This window comes from Trichechus manatus, unplaced genomic scaffold (genome assembly GCF_000243295.1).
Source record: "Trichechus manatus latirostris isolate Lorelei unplaced genomic scaffold, TriManLat1.0 scaffold00215, whole genome shotgun sequence".
Classification (NCBI taxonomy): Eukaryota; Metazoa; Chordata; class Mammalia; order Sirenia; family Trichechidae; genus Trichechus; species Trichechus manatus.
Window position 1 is genome coordinate 58,767 of NW_004444151.1, and position 21,228 is coordinate 79,994.

Sequence of the window (21,228 nt, forward strand, 5' to 3'; positions counted from 1 at the left end):
AAAAAAAAAAAAAAAAGAGATTGTTAATTAAAAAAAAAATTATTGTTCTTTAGCTGAAATTTTACCACACAAATTAGTTTCTCATTCAAAAATGTCTACACAAATTGTTTTGTGACATTGGTTGCAGTCCCCACAGTGTGTCAGCACACTCCCGCCACTCCAGTTTCCCCACGTCCATTCGTCCAGTTTTCCTGTCCCTTTCTGCCTTCACATCTTTGCTTTTGGACAGGTGTTGCACATTTGGTTTAGTATACATGACTGAACTAAGAAGCACATTCCTCACATGTGTTACTATTTGTTTTATAGGCCTGTCAATCTTTGGCTGAAAGGTGGACTTCGGGAGTGGCTTCAATTCTGAGTTAGTAGGGTGTCTGGTGGCCATAGGCTCGGGAGTTCCTCCAGTCTGTGTTGGACCAGTAAGTCTCGTTTTTTTTTCTGAATTTGAATTTTGTTCTACATTTATTCCTGCTCTTTCCAGGACCCTCTATTGTAATCGCTGTCAAAGCATTCAGTGGTACCATCTAGAGATTATTAACTCTTAATAAAGTGCCCCTGACTTTGCCAAACATATGATTTTCATTACTTTTTAGCAACTCTTTGAAGTTGAATAGTTTGTTGTTGTTAGTTGCTGTTAATTCCAACTTATGGCAACCTCATGTGTGCAGAGTACAACTCTGCTCCATAGGGTTTTCAAGGCTGTGACCTTTTGGAAGCATATAACTGAATAGTTTAGGTATTATTATATCCGTGTAACAGAAGAAACAGAAGCGCAGAGTTATTAAGCGATTTTTCGACAGGTCTCATGGCTAGTTAGTGCATAGCTGGAATGAAATCTAAGTTTTCTTTTAACTTCAATACCCATTTCCCAAAGGATAGTATTATTATATTTTTGAGAACCAGAAGTTCCAGGTAAAAAGGAAAGAATTTAATTAATTTTATGCCTTGACAATGAAAATAAATTATATATTGCTATAAATTCGTTTGTTGTTGTTACGTGCCATTGAGTCAGTTCCAACTCACAGCAATCCAGTAGGATATAGTAGAACTGCCCCGTAGGGTTTCCAAGGAGTGACTGGTGGATTGGAACTGCCTACCTTTTGGTTAGCAGCCAAGCTCTTAACCACTGTGCAATGAGGTCACTCAAAATATCAAGTTCGAGTGGGATACAATTTGTGTGGACTTCCGTTTGGTAGAGTCACACCAAGTAATTGTGAAGAACTGGGGCAAGTGAACGTCTCTTCCTGTTGTCTGCTTCCATGAAGACAATTTCTAAATGCAAATATTGCCTTTGCTATTTCCTGGGAACCACCTTTGTATTCCTTTTCAGTTAATTTCCTTATTGTGCTACTTGCATGTCCCTAAATCCCTCTTTCTGTATGGTTTTCTGTCCTGCCTCTTGTGTTTTCTTTTTTTCAGAGCGATTAGCATTTTTTTTTTCCTGAGTGTGAAGGAAAGCTAAATCCAGGGATTTTAAAGATTTACGATTTCATATCTTGATGGTTTACTACAATCTTATCACAAAGCTACAACAGAGCAAAATGGGTCTTTCTGAAGCATAAATGTATATTATACACTTAAACTGTGTGTGGGGGGCAGTGTGGGTGAGGGGGTATGGGTATGTTGGCTGAGCGTAAAGTAGAAGAGGGCTAGTTGTGGTGACCTGGGCTTGTAATGAGAGCAAAGCCTTTTAGTGTCTGTTTTTGCCTCAGGACAGTCATTGCTTCCTCTTTATGCAAAATTCTGTAGCCCTGGAAGAGACCAACTGTCCTGGTGCCAGCTGTTAGCAAGGTAGCATCAGGGAAGTATAAGAACCCTGCTGTGTGAAGAATAAATGAAAATAAAAATATGTGTGCTACTCTACAGAGCTATTAAAGTCATACCTCTAATCCTCCTCAACTCCCAAGGTCGTATGATTACAAATTAGGGTGACTACTTCCTTTTGATGTGGTTTCTTCCTAAATGTATAACCAGAGGAATGATAGCAGACAGAGATGATTCTGGGAATGATTCCTAAGACAGATAAGGATAATAGTCAATAATACACAGGTACATTTCATAAATGAAATGCAAAAATTCTAACAAAATATTAACTCATCACTTTCAAAAATACACTTAAAATAATATGTTCAAGTAAAGTTTATATCAAGACTGCAAGGATGATTCAAAATTAGAAAATTCATTGGTGAAATTCACCACATTTATAGACTAAAGAAAAGTCACGTGGCAAATAACATTAAATTAAATTTCTACATTTACTATAAAAACAGAGAATGGAGAACATCATTAATTTGGTATCAGTTGTAAACTAAATATCTATAGCACATATTACAGTTATTGGAGAAATGAAGTGCATTCTTTTTAATATTGGGAACAAGACAAGAATGAGTAATATCACTGCTACCATGTAACATACTACTGTAACAGTTCTAAGTTTTGTAAAGAAAGGGGTAAAATTATTATTATTTTCAAATGATATGATCATCTTTCCAGAGACTACTCTATAATCAACAAGTCTGCTAGATGCATTATCAATCTATAAAAATGCCATTGCTATATACCAGCAACATCCAACTAAAAAAATAAAGTAAGATACCATTCATAATAGTAACAGAAACTACGAATTATCTAGGAAAAAATAAGAATATAATAATCCTTTTGAGAAAACATTAAACTGTAGTAAAGAACATAGGAGATCTGCATAAATTGAGGCATTTTCCATGCTCTTCAACGGCATGTGTTAATATAATAGATATTAATCATAACTAAGTTAAGTTATAAACTCTTTATAATTCCCGTAAAAACTCTTATTGGCTCATCAATAACTAAGTAAACCTTTTAAAAGAAGAGTTAATTGGGGTATCTCTTTTAAATTAGTTATCAAGACAGACTATAAACATATGTTCTCAAAAATTTGATGTTATTGTCAGAACAGACAATGGGCCAATGGAGGTGAATAGAAAACTTAAGAAATGGACCAAGAAAGTGGCTTAAAAAACATTAGAAAAAAAACAGATTATCTAGCATATGGTGTTGGGAAAATGGCTTACTATATGTGGCTCATAAACATATAGTTTATGATATGCATACGAAAGCTGGACAACAAATAAGCAAGACTGAAGAAGAATTGACACCTTTGAATTAAGGCACTGGAGGAGAATATTGAATATACCATGGACTTCCAGAAAAACGACCAAATCTGTCTCGGAAGAGGTACAGCCTGAATGCTCCTTAGAAGAAAGGAACGCAAGAATTCGTCTCACGTACTTTGGACATGTTATCAGGAGGGATCAGTCCCAGGAAAAGGACATCATGCTTGGTAAAGTAGAGGGTCAGCAAAAAAGAGGAAGACCTTCAACAAGATGGATTGAAACAGTGGCTGCAACAATAGGCTCAAGCATAGCAACAATTGTGAGGATGGCACAGGAATAGGCAGTGTTTTGTTCTGCTGTACATAGGGTCGCTATGAGTCAGAACTGACTCAACAACACCTAACACAACACACACACACGGAGAAAACAAAAAAAATGATCCTTTTTAAGCATTACTTGTACAGGTGAACATAGATGAATTAAATGTAGAAAAGGATAAAATAATTTACATGCCACACACAATAATGCCATGATATGGGAATTTTGTGTTTGGTGCCAGACACTGTGTCACTATTTATGGACCTCATTTAAAACTCAGAATTACCTAAGAGGTAGCTAACGTTACTCAATACCCCAATTTTACAAATGAGCAGTTCCATGATCAAAGATGTGATGAAATGCCGTACAACTTGCAAGTAGTAGAACTAGGGAATAAACCCAGACAGTTTGGCTTCTAAGCCCTTGCTCCTAACCAGTATAGTTTACTGCCTCATCTGAAAGAAGGTGACAGAAGGATCTTAGAGGATTATACAGACCACAAAAGATGTAGTTAAAAGTATTAACAAACTTGTAGCGTGTTCATTATAGGTGCAGACACATTGATATACTAGTCACGGCACGGAAAAGTATTTGATGTAATATTTTCTACTTTCAAATGTAATATTTACTGTGCATTCTGATCCCTTTGTTTTATCTCATCACTTGTCTGTGAAAAGCTTTCCACTATACAAAGTATGTAAAATGTTACACTTCATCATGTAGGAAGTCTATAAGGAGGTCTAAATAAAATAGTTGCCTTGCCAGTCCTTGAAAGCTTTTTTTTTTTTTTTTCCTTTCCAAGGTTGTATTATCTTCCTTTTACCTGAATTTACTAAACAATGTCACTAGAATTCTTAGGAGTATTTGATTCAAACATTATTTGAGACTTCTGGCACTCTTGTTCCCAGTTTTCCCCTGAGTTTTACAAACCAGAGCTCAATTCAGGGACCACTTTTACCTCACAACTCGTTATGAGTAGCTCCCAGGCTTGAAACCTGACATCAGTTTGTTTCGTTTCTTTTGATCATTCTCCAGGTGTTTAGTCATACAGGCAGACATTCCAGGTTTGGGTTTTAACTAGCAGAAGAGGCAACCCCAGGTCATCTCTAGCAGTAGCATAAGTACTTCTAGTGTGTCCTGGATGGCATTTGGCCATTTCGGATTAAAGCATGAGTGAGCTACTTTTTGGAAGTAAAATCGTCCTTCTGAGAGGTAAATTACCTGCTGCCATTAGAATTTCTGTGGTCTCCAAATATTTGATTCTCTAAAATCACTTCTTAGTTGACAAAGAATATAAAGCCTTAATGTGGAAATTGCTTCCTTGGATAAAATGTACTCAACAGATATTACGTTTAAATTGTCTGTATACATGTGGCTGGGTAGATTAACTTTTAATCAAAACTTTTTAAAGTTTTTTTTTCTTTTGATTTGAATGCATTTCTTGGGGGAAGACATTGTATTTTATGTTGATAATCTTTAATAAAACGTTTGTGATCTCAAAGTCATTGTTATAATTTGCTTTTGGCCAATTTAAAACTATTAGCAATAGCCTTCCATCCTTATTTTAGTAATGCCTATATTAACACATAACTGTAGTGTTAATATTAGTAAAAATCATTAACATGGAAGTATACACATACTTATAACCATAGTTTTCACTTTCTATCAAAGGTAGTTGTAGTATAATATTTCCAAAAAGTCACATATATTGGAATTATACATGATTTTTTATTTATTTTATTTCATTTATTTTAGAACGAAAGGTAAAAAATTTATTTGAATATTAAATTGAATAAAATTGCTTTTGGAACAATATCAATATATGTTACCTTCTTAACCTTAAAAGAGACATATTAACTAAAGATCATTGCTCTCAATAAAAAGTTATCAGTAGAATTCTGAAAATCATGGATAAATTGATTAAACATGTAATTTTTAACACTGACAAGATAAAAATGTATTGCGATAATAAATGATTCACCTTAAAATGAAGAAATTATCACTTACTGTTGATTCTCAGAGCAGGATGGAGGATCTGCTTTATCTGTGGAAGACAGAATGTGTAGAGAAGGTTAGAGCAGTATATATATTACACTCACTTCCTGTTTTGACAAATTCTGGTTGTGCAAGGAAATATAAGTCACTAGGCTCTGAAGCAGGATTTGTCATACCAACAGTCTCAAATTTCACTGATGATTGTTTAACCATGACTTGGACATTCGTTGGTGATTCCTCACATGGCTTTTAAAAATAAATTACTGTGTCCTATTTCACTATGGTGCATTTATTCTTTGGTTTTCTGCACAGTTTGGCCAATCAATACCTAGTCAATTCTTAGCTATATCAACTTTTTCTCATCACTACATTAGAGTTTTCAAGATTACTTCTTGAGGGGTAAAGCAAAACTTAATCACTTTTATGAACTCTACAGAATAAAATATTTTCTTTCAGAGGTCTAAAATATTCACTAGTAACTTGTTGAATCTTTTTGTTTTGGGGAATAATTTAATCTTTTATCTTTGTAAATATAAGGTCACAATGTCTTTCAGAACACAATGCAAAAACACACCATAATTCATTTGTATTTCCAAGTTCTCCTGATATTAACTGTTTTATTTTCCAATTGCCTGAAATTCAGCATAACACTGACTTACATACTAAATTACCATCATTTGAATCCACTCATCTATGGAGGCTTTGATCATTATAAGCCTGTTTCTATATCTCAAAAACAAAGTGGTTAGAAGGATTATTTCAGGTTTCCTCTGTCTCTAAAATGCAATCATTTTAAATCCTATGTTGTTACAAATGAAGGAGTACAAATAAAAAATAAACAGCAAGTAGCACATACACAGCACATTGGCAAGCGTTTCTGACTACACAATGTGGTATATAATTCAATACCTTATTTTGTTCATTTTCCCATTCATACTTAGCTTTACTGATTTATGTACTATATATATATATACTTCTCATCAAAGTACAGATTAATGACGTATGAAAATTCTCACTAAAATTTCAAATAATTTTATTTGCTCATATTCAGGGAAAGTAGGCAAACAACAGCAATTATAGCAAAAGTTAAAAGCTTTTTAGTACCACCACCAATTTATCAATGAAGAATATTTGGCCTGCGTTTCTTTTCCATCAAGTGTGGTCTGTCCTTCGGAGTAGGAACCATTTACATATATACATATATTACATATACACATATATATTCCTACGTGTCTTAGGTCAGGTTCTTTAGAAGCAGAGCCTGAGACACAGCTTAGAGTGTCTGTAATTTTTGAGGAAGTGCTCTTCAAGAAAAATCTGTAAGGAAGAGAGTGAAGCCTGACAGGGAAGGATAAAGAGCTAAGGAGGGATATTATTGGTCTTGGGAAAAGTCTATCTTTGGACCAATCCATATGGATAGAGCTCCAGAACATAAATTGTGCCAAGGGGCATGCCCCTTCCACGTGAGACAAGAGGTGGCCTTTTCTCCCCTTGAATCTATGTCATTCAGTCATTGGTAGGGAGCAGGGACGGATTACTCAATAAGCAAGGTAAGCACGTGCTTAGGGCATCAACAAAACAGGGGCACCAGTTGTCCAAAGCAAAGACCTATAGATGCCAAGCAGACAGGACACGAGGAAAAGCGAGCACCACAGTGGAAGGAAACTGGCATGACACTAAATAAAACTGATACTAGCTCCAGTTTGTGAGACTGTGCCAGCCGGAAATAAAATTCATGCAAGGTCATGAGGGTGCCCACCTGCAAAGCTGTTTAAGCTATGAAGCCCCTATCACTTCGATAACCCTGATGATATTTCTCTCCTACGGTCCTCTCCTGTGTAACTGAAACTCCTTATCTTGGTAGATCTCTTGGAAATATACTATTTCATTCTAATAAACAAGAGGTAGGGATAGGCTACAGAGTCTAATTCTTGCTACATTCATCCAATATGCAAGTGGATCTAACATGAGTAGTTACTGGGCAAGGACAGATTACATTAATAGATCACAGATCTCTGATCCATTTTGAGAGAACTGTAATGTACATCCACACCTGCTGATCCAGCAACTCCAGCCACGAGGGTTAGCAATGCTCTTTGCCACGGTACAAACTCAAGGGTATGTTCTTGCACACATCCTGGTAAACAACCAATGGGACCTCCAGTCTCAGATGATGTACAAAAGTGAGAGAACTCGAAAAAGTTGACCATTACAATGAATTCAGTTAAGTTACTTTTTAACTGATAACATTAAGTACAGAGTTATGTCCTAAGTTTTGTAAACAATAGTATTTATAATTTTAACTTTAAAATATGTTTGACATACAGGTAGATGCAATCTAGCATACATTTAATATAATAATTCTAACATGGGTAATAATTTAATATTAACATAACAAAAGTCAAAAAAGCTGGAAATATTAATATTTACCTAACACAAAGTTTTAATTTATGCAGCAGTTAAGTTTTTTTTAATTGTCTGTTGTGTGGGACACAGTGCTTGATATTACTCTATATATGCAAATAAATCAGGTATTAAGAACATTAAGAGGACACAAAATTAAATATTTATTTATTATGCAAAATGTTTCCGTTTTGCAACAAAGAGTGTTTCTAAATTTGTCTTCCAAGAAAGCAACAAAGGGCTTTTATCAGAACATTATGTTTATATTTTATCAGAATGTTTTTGTATCTCCGCAGGCATCTGGGAACTGGGGAAGAGTCTACTCACCAGTGGCAGAGCCTGACCATTTGGCCAAGAAATATCCACCAAAGAGTAAAACTGCAGAGTAGCAACTAGAGGTCCTCCACCCAGCCAGCTTCTCTGCCCCGTTCCCCCCACATTTAAATGGGCTGGAGTCCAGTAGCCTGGGGTGGCCAACAGGAGAGGCCCCCACACCCAAGACTGGTGGGAGCGTGCCTGCAGCCCAGCGACCAGCGGAATTGTGCCTGCAATCTTGCGGTCAGCGGAACATACCCACTTTGCAGCAACTGACAGGAGTGCATCTGCTTCCCAGAGACTAGCGGGAGTGCGTCAGCTGCGTGGCAACCACACCATATACAAAAGCTAACTCAAAATAAATCAAGGACTTAAATATAAAACTTAAAATAATAAAGATGATGGAAGAAAAAATAGGGACAATGCTAGGGACCATAAGATAGGGCATACATATAATACAAACCATAACTAACAATGTACAAACACCAGAAGATAAACAAGATAGCTGGGAGCTCCTAAAAATTAAACAGTATGCTCATCAAAAGACTTCGCCAAAAGAATAAAAGAAGAACCTATAGACTGGGAAAAAAATTTTGTCTACAACATATCTGACAAGAGTCTAATCTCTGAAGTCTATAGAATACTTCAACACCTCAACAACAAAAAGACAAATAATCCAACCAAAAATGGGCAAAGGGTATGAACAGACACTTCACCAAAGAAGACATTCAGGCGGCTAACAGACACAGGAGGAAATACTCTCGATCATCAGCCATTAGAGAAAGGCAAATCAAACCTACGATGAGATACAATCTCACCCTGACATTACTGGCACTAATAAACAGTTTAAAAAAAAAAAAAAGGAAAATAACAAATGTTGGAGAGGTACTGGGAGATTCGAACCCTTATTGATTTTTGGAGGCAATGTAAAATGGTACAACCAGTATGTAAAACGATATGGCACCTCCTTAAAAAGCTAGAAATAGAAATACCATACAATGTAGCAATCCCACTCCTATGAATGTATCTTAGTGCAAACTTCTGTTAACAAAAATTCATAGGTCATAATAGCCAAATACTCTATGAAAACTTCCATGATTGTATAATCTTAATACCACAGAAAACTTTTTATGTGATGAGATTTTGGGAGAACTCAGAAAAGCTAAGTGTGCCTCTAGAGAATCTTACACACTTAGTTATTGATGCTTGAAATTCCTTATGTTCGAAATTCCCTTAACGGAGAGAAAATCCATTCATCATCCTATTGACTGTAGACTAGTGGAGCATGGTAGGCAAAGAATGCATTGAGAAGTAAGTGGGTCAAATTACTGAACTGGGATCCAAGCTTGTCCTTGGATTCTGACTAGCTAATTCACTTATTTACATATAGTAATACTAATTGAGCAGTTTTTTGTCAAACTAAGAAAAATATATTTGAAGATAAGTGTTTCATAAAAATATAATTCTAAATCTGAAAATGCCTTTGGGAAGAGCTACTCAATGAGAAACTATCCCATCCAGAATAAACATCACAGATAACTGATTGTTTCCTAAAAGGAGAAGGGAAAGCATCAAAGGTAAACTCTACAGACAACAATATGGTGGATGATTCCCTTTATTTATACTAAAATAATGTGGATTCAGACACAAGAGCTTTTACTCTTGCCATTTCTGTCCGGAAGGCCCACCTCTTTATCTCCACTTATCTTTCTAGGAACCCAATTAACTCTAGTCATTCTAACTAGAATCCCAGATTAGGCTGTAATAACTAAGAATTTCCAGGGACCTCTCCAGTGTTATTTAAAATTCTGAGCCTGTCTCTGAAACACTAGGTCCTTCTCCATGACTCCAGTGAAGGATACTCTGTGTTCCTCTTTTCCCTTGTCTTGTCCCTTTGACTCTGATGTATACCACTTGTTTGTATTCCTGGGGAAGAGGGGGCTAGTTCAGAAACTGCCCAGGTGACTTGACACTCCTGTCTTCCTTCCAGTATCCCAGTACTTTTAGTCATTGCACCTAGTGCTTATTCATACAGAAAATAATTAAGAACTATTCTGAATAATTACAAGAAAATATTTTCTAGTACTGTCACAAGCAAAGCTTCCTTTTCCTGGTTGTTCTTCCGAGTGAGCTTAAAAAAAAAAAAAAAAAAAAAAAAGACATACATGTGGAATGGAATTGCCTTAAAAACAAACACTGTTAAATATCTTCATCTACTAGGCTTTCTCTCACTCTATTTTGTCTTTCTTTCTATGTTCTGATTTATCTTCCCAGGTGGTAAGAAAAGAACTGCAATGTCCTTGAGGTTTTCTGTGTGGGGTTATATGGTTGGTCAGGTCACAATAGTTTTTTCAGGGATACTCTAGGGTATTTTGTCCAAATTTAGGTTATTTTGCTCAAATCATGCGCACACACACACACACGCACTAGCAATATGTCATTTGGTGAGCACCTATGGTATGTAGAATTTATTCTCTCTTTTGTGGAAAGAAGAAGAAGAGATGGTAAATAATTTATTTGAATAGATTAATGTAGTGCTCCTCATGATACAATCAGAATAAACAAGGTGCTCAATTTATAAGAATGCCACAAATTTTTGTTTTATTTTGTTATATTTTCTTTTGTTCCATACTAAACCTTCTGAATCAGAATCTCTGGAAGTAGGACTTATATTTATGCATTGTAAATAAGCTTCCCAAGCTTATGGGGCAGTGAGTTTTTGTTAATGATGGTGACATTGTTTGGAAAAGGTTGTTGAGAAAGGTGGGACACCTTGCAGAATGTAACTACACTGAGTTGTACATGGAGAAACTGTTGAAGTGCTGTATGTTTTCATCAAAATAAGTAAATCAGTAAGCTTCAAAGTGATTCTTATATTTTGGGGACTATTTTGGAAGCCATAATGTACGGAACCACTTGAAAGCTTTTCTAAAGCTGATTAGAATGAATTAATGAAACTTTTGAGAGTGTAAGAGGCTACTATTATAAAATCATTTCAGGTCAAACTATGTTTACCAGAGTTTGCCCTAGACAAACCAAGAAATATTGTCATTTTAGTGTTAGCTGAATACTAAGATACATATTTTGAGTATAGAATCAAGGGTAGACTAAAAGTTTTAGAATGTGTCCTACCCAGTTGACTTGACATTACCTCCATTCATATCCAATTAATCAGGAAGAACTGTAGATTGTCCTCTCAAGTTATTGCTAATACTAGCTCATTGTCTCCATCTCCAGCACCACTGTCCTGGGTCAAAAAAACAAACAAACAAACCCATTGCTGTCAAGTCAATTCTAACTCATAGCGACCCTATGGAACAGAGTAAAACTGTCCCATAGGGTTTCCGAGGAGCGCCTGGTGGATTTGAACTGCCAACCTTTTGGTTAGTAGCTGTAATTCTTAACCACTATGCCACCAGGGTTTCTGTCCTAGGTCAGACCCCACCCACCCCATTCGTCCTCTAGACTGTAGCATTGGTCTCATGACTGCTGTTGCTGTCTTCATTTTTGTCTTTCTTCCATTCTTCCCCCCAACCATGGTGCCAGAGTAAGAATGCATAGATGATCATCCTATTATCCTTCCTGAAATGCATTAGTGTTTCCATATGATTTAGATTATAATAATAAAGAATAAATATATCTTATAATATATAATATTATAATATTAATATAATATAAAGAATAAAATATCTAATATTTATAATATTAATAGTAAATATTAATATTAATAAATATTAATAATAAAATATCTAATGATAAAAAGAGCAGAGTTCTTGTTTAGGCACTATGCACCAGTAGTTAAAAATACCAGTTGGGAAATTGCCGATTCTCTTAGCCCTTCAAGTGCTCCTTGCCACTCAGAGGAACTACCTTGGCCCCTGCCTTAAGGACCCGCTTGGACCTCCCTACAATCTAGTAAGTATCCAGGCTAAGCCTGGCACAGCAGTGCCTTCTGGACACTAATAGGTCAGTGCCCATGTTGCCCTGGTTATGAAATATTTTGAATATTTTTCCTGGAAATAAATAATCTCCTGTTGTTGTATTCAAGATGTTTCATGATATGACTCCTATATACCTCATCAGTTCCATGGCCCAGCCCTTCTCTCTTTATACTTCCCTGTTCTGAAAAACACCATCCTCTCCCATGCCTTTATGCTTTTGTAGTTGCTTCCTTGACCACTCCTTCTCCCTACTTTTCTTATTTGTTGTTTGTATCTCACTTTAATTAATATCTTTTCCTTGATGGTCTTTCCTAACTCCTGTAGACAGATGTAAATGCTTTCTTTATGATCATATTTTATCTGTACATATCAGCAACTCAGTAATTTTTGAAATGCAGCTTTTTAATTTTTACATGTTCATTTCCCTTCTAAACAGTAATGTCCTTGATGGAAGGGCCCATGTGTTTTCATGTATGTTTATCCCTAGTCGCTAGCCCTTTTCCTGTGTATATCATATGTCAATATACGTTGGTTGGAAACAGAAATAAAGAATGACCATTTGGAAGGGTACATAAATGAAAGAGATTTGAATAAGCTTAGTCAGAAAGGGATTCATAAATGTGCTGCATTTTGAGCTGATCTTTGAAGGAAATAATGGACATAGTGGAGTGGTGAAGGGGAGATTCACATTTCCAATGAGGGGAATAACACAAGCTAAACATAGGGAGAAGAAGGACCACGTTGGTGAGTGGAGAATGGCAAGATAGGGAATGAATGGGATAAAAGAAAGATAATTATTCCAACAGCCTTTATGACAGTTTGCCAAGTTTAGAGCTACACTATGGAACCAGTAAAACCCAAAGCTTTATCTCCTCACAATAGCCTTGAGTTTGTAACAATTGACGGTTTGTCCATCCCGGGGCTTGACTCCAACTTCATACAATATGTCCCTGAAAGTTGAAAATCCATGTTAACACTAACTAATCTTCCTGCTCATGTACATTCCCTGAGCTCATCTTGTTCTCCACCCAAAGGTCGACTGCTGGCTGCTTGGGTCTGCTGGTTCATTGTCTCATAAGTTTTTGGCTTTTTTCCAAATGTTAATCCCCTGGAATTCAAGTCCAGGTAATAAGGAAATCTATTCAGTGACTTATCTGGATGTTGCTGCACCTGGCACTGGGTTCCTTGCTATTTGGCATGTGACCTTTTATGTTGTTTTAAAAATTTACCTATGACTCAATAGAAGCCAATTTTTATGGCTATGAAACTGTATTTCTAGCCTCTCTATCAAGAAAACATCTCATCTGCCTTTAATATAAAGTTTGTGGATTAATGATAGTTTTCTATTATTATATCTTCTTTTCTAAGGTTAATAATTATTCCAGGATTATTTATAATTAAACTGACAGTGCTCTAGCTTCATCAGGTTAAATCATGTCTAGCTTGAGATTTTATTATTTCTTCCAACTTACGCAAAACTGAAAGTGATCCATGTTTATTTCATTGTAATCTTAAGCAAAATTGGTTTGTTAAAATGACATTTAGATCCTTGTCTGAGTATAGAAAACAATGTACAGTATATCTTTGTACATGTGAATTGTCAAAAAGAGTATTTCAAGATCTATTCTAAACTATGATGCTGTCAGTGATCGGATAATATCCATACAACTACAAGGAAGACCAGTTTAATAGGACTATTATTCAAATTTATGCACCAACCACTAATGCTAAAGATGAAGAAATTAAAGATTTTTACCAACTTCTGCAGTCTGAAATTGATCAAACTTGCAATCAAGATGCATTGATAATTACTGGTGATTGGAAAGCTAAAGTTGGAAACAAAGAAGAAGGATCAGTAGTTGGAAAACATGGCCTTGGTAGTAAAATTACACCAGAGATCCCATGATAGAATTTTGCAAGACCAAAGGCTTATTCATTACAAATACCTTTTTTCAATAACATAAATGGTGACTATACATGTGGACCTCATCGGATGGAATATACAGGAATCAAATTGACTACATTTGTGGAAAGAGACGATAGAGAGGTTCAGTATCAACAGTCAGAACAAGGCCAAGGGCCAGTTGTGGAACAGACCATCAATTGCTCATATGAAGGTTCAAGTTAAAGCTGAAGAAAACTGAAACAAGTCTATGAGAGCCAAAGAACGACCTTGAGCATAGCCTACCTGGGTTTAGAGACCTTCTCAAGAATAGATTTAATGCATTAAACACTAATGACCAAAGACCAGACAAGTTATGGGATGACATAAAGGATATAATACATGAAAAAAGCAAAAGGTCATTACAAAGATAGAAAAGAAAGAAAAAAAAAAAAAAAAGACCAAAATGGATGTCAGAAAAGACTCTGAAACTTGCTCTTGAACGTAGAGTAGAAAAGCAAGTGGATGAAATGATGAAATAGAAGAGACGAACAGAAGAGTTCAAAAGGCAGCTCAAGAAGACAAAGTATTATAATGAAATGTGCAAAGGCCTGGAGTTAGAAAACCAAAAAGGAAGAACATGCTTAGCATTTCTCAAGATGAAAGAACTGAAGAAAAAATTCAAGCCTTGAGTTGCAATATTGAAAGATTCTATGTGCAAAAAATTAAATGATGCAGGAAACATCAAAAGAAGATGGAAGGAATACACAGGGTCACTGTACCATAAAGAGTTGGTAGAACTTCAACCATCTCAGGAGGTAGCATATGATCAAGAACTGATGGTAATGAAGAAGTCCAAGCTGCACTGAAGGCCTTGGTGAAAAACAAGGCTTCAGGAATTGACAGAATACCAATTGAGATGTTTCAACAAATGGATGCAGTGCTGGAAGTGCTCACTCATTTATGCCAAGACATTTGGAAGACAGCTACCTCATCAACTGACTGGAAAAGATCCATATACGTACCTATTCCAAAGAAAGGTGATCTAATAGAGTACAGAAATTATCAAACAACATCATTAATATCACATAGAAGTAAAATTATGGCAATAATTCACGAACAGTTTCAACAATACATTGACAGGGAACTGCCAGAAATTCAAACCGGATTCAGAAGAGGATGTGGAACTAGGGATATCATTACTGATGTCAGATGGATCGTAACTGAAAGAATACCAGAAAGATGTTTAACTGTGTTTTTTGACTATGCAAAGGCATTAGACTATGTGGATCATAACAAATTATGGGTAACATTGCGAAGAATGGGAATTCTAGAACACTTAATTGTGCTCATGAAGGACCTGTACATAGATCAAGAGGCAATCATTCAAACAGAACAAGGGGACACTGCGTGTTTTCAAGGCAGGAAAGGTGTGCCTCAGGGTTGCGTCCTTTAACCATGCTTGCTCAATCTGTGCGCCAAACAAACCTGAGAAGCTGGACTAGATGAAGAAGAACACAGTATCAGGTTCGGAGGAAGACTCATTAATAAGCTGAGATATGCAGATGACACAACCTTGCTTGCTGAAAGGGAAGAGGACTTGAAGTACTTACTGATGAAGATCAAAGACTACAGCGTTCAGGGTGGATTATACCTCCACAGTACAGGTCAGTGCCTCGTCTGAAAGAAGATGATAGAAAGGTCTTAGAGTATTATACAGCTCACAAAAGATGTTGGTCATAGCATTGGCAAACATGTAGAGTGTACATTATAAGTTAAGACACAGTGATATACTAGTCACAGCATGGAAAAGTATCTGATGAAATATTTTCTAACTTCAAATGTAGTATTTATTCAGCATTCTGATCACTTTTTTTCATCTCATCACTAGTGTATAAGACAAAAAGGAGCCTATGCTACTACACAAAGCTAGCAAAACGGCTAGATTTCATCTCTTAGGAAGTCTGTAACAAGGCCTAAAGAAAATAGCTGCCTTGCCAGGTTTGAAAAGTGTTTTTTTTTTTTTTTTTTTTTTAACCCTTCCAACATTGAATTACCTCTTTTTTTACTTGAATTTATTGCACAATATCACTAGAATTCCTAGCAGTTTTTGATTAAAAATTATTTGAGACATCTGACACTTTTCTCTCACTTTGCCCCTGAGCCTTAAAAAAAATCAGAGCTGAACCCAGGAGGCCCTTTTACCTCGTAATTCAACGGTATAGAGTAGCCCCTGGGCTTGAAACCTGACAGCAGTTTAATTTCTTTCGATCCTCCTTCAGGGGTTTAGTCATACAGACGGACATTCCAGGTTTGGATTTTAACTACAGAAGAAGCAACACCAGATAGATGGTCCTGGTAATAGGACGATTTATAAATTACTGCTTACATGCTGTTGTTAGGGATTTCTGTTGTTTTCTAATATCTAATTCTCCAGAATCACTTAGTTGCCAAAGCTTTATGTGGAAATTGTTTCCTTATGTATAAAACCAAAAAACAAAACAGAACAAAAAAAATTCTGACTCACAGCGACCCTGTAAGACAGAGTAGAACTGTCCGATAGGGTTTTCAAGGAGGGGCTGGTGGATTTGAACTGCCGACCTTTTGGTTAGCAGCTGATATCTTAACCACCGTGCCACCAGAGCTCTTTATGTATAGTATATAATATAATCAAGAGATGTTACATTTATTATATTTAAATTTATTTTATATATTATAATAGATTATGTCTATTAAGACTGCTAGCCAAAAGGTTGGCGGTTTAAACCCACCCGGAAGCGCCTCTGCAATGTCACTATATCACAGGTTCTTAGTGAAGATCGTTTGGAGCAGAGCACAGAGCAGACACTGTTCTGATGGTGAGGTCAACAGGGGTTTACTACTCAGAATAAATAGGACTGGGATGAGTAGAACAGTACACGTTATTACCAGCCTAGGTTCCCCGAAGTTATGCTGCGATCCCAGGGAGAAGGCATCCAAATATACTGCAGTCCACGTCTTGGGAGAACGTTTAAATTCCTCTTTCCTGGGATTAAATACTAATCAGATAGCCATGTCTACATTTCAAGTAACATGTAAAGAGAATAGGTAGTAGAAAGGGTAATAAAAGTGAGTAACAAAAGGTAAAAAGGGCTAATATAAGTGAAAGACCCCCTGCAGGCAATAGACATCATTTATTGCCCCTGTTCGGAGTGGGCTAGATTTATTGGTTCCAAAGAATAGTCCTTCCTTCTTTACCCTACTAAGATAGCTTAACAGAGGTCTGCGTTTCTCCAATCATCTCCCCCTAAGACATAGGCCTGATGTTCTGCTTCTGAAAGGTCACAGACTTGGAAACCCTGTGGGGGAGCTCTACTCTGCACACATGGGGTTGCCATGAATCAGAATTAACTCAACAGCATCCAAAAACAAAAACATGTATCAGTAGAGGAGTGCCCAACTCAGAGCTGTTATACTAAATCATTTCATCTTTTGCATTCAAACCCTGCGCATTTCTGGGAATTGTTTAATTAGTAGCATGTTAATTTATAGTTCTCATTGCATATTTGAAAAAGAGTGCGTATAAAATGTTTTTGTTTGCATAATTTGTTGTTACCCAACTAAAAATATCTTAAGAAATAGTGGAAGAGAACAAAAGAATAATAAAGATTCTTTGTCCTCAGGATATGACCATGGTCATAACATCATTCTAATTATAAAATAATTATAATCTGTAATAATTTCTAGATTGATTGGAAAATTCTGTCAGGGGATAAAAGGGGGAAAAAAAGTAGTTTGTGTATGTCAGTCTAAGATCTGGGGAGAGAATTGTCTGATTTGTTTTTCTGTTTTTAGGTGAATATAGCCCTAAGTCTCATTCTTGTCCTACTTGCTGAGTATGTCCTTCAGTCTGGAAGCGTCACACTTCATTGGAGCGCAATCACGAAGTATTGTCCATGCATAACACTTTGTAGTATTCTCGCTCAAAATTGAATTTTACAAAGCCTTCTGGCTTTGCCTGTAAGTTAGAGAAAATCTGGAGGACTTTTACTGGAATTTTGAGACTGAATAAGTTTGAGATATCCACTCTAAATAACCACTGGGCATTGCTTCTATGTATTATTTCTACTGAGATAGAAATAGGAAGTACCCAGTTGCCTGTAACTGCAGCTAAGCTGCATTTCTGCAGACAGAAATACTGGTTAAAACTATGAAACTGACATTACACCATCTATCTCCTTCCAGCACTGTGTATATAAGAAAAATCACACTGCAAGCAGGAAAGGAGGGGTAAATTGTGTTTCCTTGGTGAGCAAAATTGTGTTTTCAGATTTGGGTAATATTGTGGTTCTGGAGAATTCACTGTGCAACTGTTAAAACAGTGTGGTTGATTCAAGATGGAATACAATGTTTTCTTCTTTAGTAAATTAGTTCCCTTTGGACTCCACTGCTGAAATGTATGTTATCTCCATACCGAGGAAATGGGATGAAATAACACTAACAATAATGCACTTGTATGTACTTAGTGCTATCATTTTACTATAACGAGTATGTACAACTTCAAAAGTTTGGGATACAAACTAAGTAATTGTTTATATTATTATAAACTACTGCAAGAATAGGGTCTTACACACCACTGAATGTCTTCTAGAAATTCACAACTCAAATACTAACAAGTTAGGAGTAATGCTCTGACATTACTCTTAGTCATATCATTCCGATTTCCCAGATATTTTTATGTTGTTATTTTTATGATACCTTTGCTGTGTCTGCAGTGCCCCAGAATATTCAGTGGAGTTTGGTTTACCTCCTCAGCTTGACCATCCTCCCCAAGTGGAGGAAGGGGTGAGTATGGATTTTTGCTTCGTATATCCTATGCAACACAGTGATTCTAGAGCTTATTCCTTCAATTTATTTCAAGATCAACTGTCTTGTTGGCAAGGTTTTTCAATTTGAAATTCCTAAGCCTCTTAAACCCGTTGCACCACAGACCAAGCCTACATCAGCCCTACTGTCACTGCCTAAGTAACTGTTATAGATTAAATTGTGTCCTTGCAAAATATGTGTTGGAATCCTATCCCCTATACATGTAGACGTAGTCTTGTTTGGAAACAGGATTTTCTTTGTTGTGTTAATTAGATAATATCTGAGTTGGGTGGGTTCTAAACCTAATTGCTTCTGAGTTATAAAAAGAGCAGAATGGACGTGGAGACACAAATGGGGGAAGAGAGGTACCATGTGGGGATCATCTACAAGCCAAGGAATACCAAGGAATGCCTGGATCTACCGACATAGAAGCAATGAACACAGTCAAGACCCTGATTTGGACTTTTAGTCTCCAGAAATATGAGAAAATATATTCTGCATTTTAAAGCCACCCATTTGTGGTATTTCTGTTACTGCAGCACTAGGTAACTAAGAACATAACCTAAATCATCATACAGTCAGGACTACAAGAAAATACTCTTTGGAGACAACTAGTTATTTACATTAGACATATCAGCACTCTCTTTACAAGAATTAAGTTGTTGTTAGGTGCCATCGAGTTGGTTCCAACTCATAGCGACCCTATGCACGACAAAACACAGCCCCATCCTGTGCCATCCTTACAGTCGTTGTTATGCTTGAGCCCGTTGTTGTAGCCACTATGTCAATCCATTTTGCTGAGGGTCTTCCTCTTTTTTGCTGACCCTCTACCAAGCATGATGTCCTTCTCCAGGGACTGGTCCCTCCTGATAAACATAGCCAAAGTATGTGAGATGAAGTCTCACCATCCTTGCTTCTAAGGAGCATTCTGGCTCCTTACAAGATTTGTTCATTTTTTTTGGCAGTCCATGGTATATTCAATACTTTGCCAACACCATTATTCAAAGGGGTCACTTCTTTGGTTTTCCTTATTCATTGTCCAACTTTCACACGCATATGAGGCAACTGAAAATACCATGGCTTGGGTTAGGCGCACCTTAGACTTTAAAGTGACATCTTTGCTTTTTTTTTAAACACTTTAAAGAGGTCTTTGGCAGCAGATTTGCCCAATGCAATGCATCATTTTAAGTTTAAGTAGTAGTAGTTTATATCAGTTTTAGGGAATAATTCTAATGCTTCAGAAGGAGACTCAACTTTCTCCACTGAGAAGCCTTCCTTACGCTTTTCACTTTTAGGCTAGTTCTACTAATTATTCTTCCTCCAATCCTTTAGTATAAACATAATTTTAGGGGCACCCCCACATTTATCTATAGACTTTCAGTCTCTTCAGGCCACTACTAAGATACTCTGTTTGTAAATAGTCTTTTCCATGCTATCATGAATTTCATTTCTTTATCTAAATTATTAATGCTAAATAAATGGTTTATTTTTTGCTAATACACATGTAACTATAATCATATCCACGAAATAAAAATAAATCATTTCATCTTATCTAGAGTGATGTTTTCCAAACTGGAGTAAGTGTCACCCAGGGCTACGTGAACAATTTTTTGAGGGAAATATGAGCTCAGGTAGTTTTATGGGAATTCTTCAATTCCATGTGAGCATTCTTTCCAAACATTGATCTGTCTGAGAATGGTTTATGTTCATTTTGTGTTGACTGGCACTTTGTGGTGATTTTCCTTCTAAACTTTCCATTACGATAAGGTATTTCCCATTTTACAAAAGAAAAGCACCTATCATACATTCTGTATGGTGTTTCTTCCAGATGCAGAACTCTAAGTTTCCAACAAACAAGCAATCTGAAATATTAGTATCAGGAAAAGTCTCTTAATTAAAGCACCAAAATCCCATGATAAGTCTTAGGAAAATTTCTGTTAAGGGTCAGCCATGGTATTAGAAGGTTTTTGAGGCTGGATTGAGGTCATCTGAATTCAGATATATTGTGGAATGGAGGTAGTTGGAGTGTTAGCAACATTCTAATAATTTTTTGTGACTTCTGCCCCCTGACTATTGTCAAAGAATGTATTATTCCTGGAGAGTGCCCTAACGACAATGAAAGAGAGCTTTGATAAGAAATATTGAAATCCAGGTGACAAAATATAACAAATTTACTCATTTTATTTATTCATCTACGTAGCGATCTTAGAGTTAAATATGAAAGTTTTATTTAAAAAAAAATAAAAACCTCACCATTCAGCCGGGGAGTGGACAGCCCCATAAAACCAAAGGGGACTAATGAGGCACAGCAGTCCAGGGACAATGGCTAGAAGGCAGAAGGGGACAGGAAAGCTGGTGATAGGGAACCCAAGGTTGAGTAAGGATAGTGTTGATGTGTCGTGAGGTTGTTAACCATTGTCATAGGGCAACATGTGTACTA

At 36.4% G+C, this 21,228-nt stretch overlaps 1 protein-coding gene across 1 annotated transcript in view; it reads right to left on the reverse strand.

Moving 5' to 3' along the window:
* Window positions 1–1,928, reverse strand: part of LOC101357003 (cysteine-rich secretory protein 3-like) — an 18,827-nt gene extending 16,899 nt beyond the window's left edge. The window contains exon 1 of the mRNA XM_004388713.2: window positions 1,881–1,928. The gene's annotated coding sequence lies outside the window, so the exon portion shown is untranslated. The remainder of the gene's footprint in view (window positions 1–1,880) is intronic.
* Window positions 1,929–21,228: the final 19,300 nt, after the last annotated feature.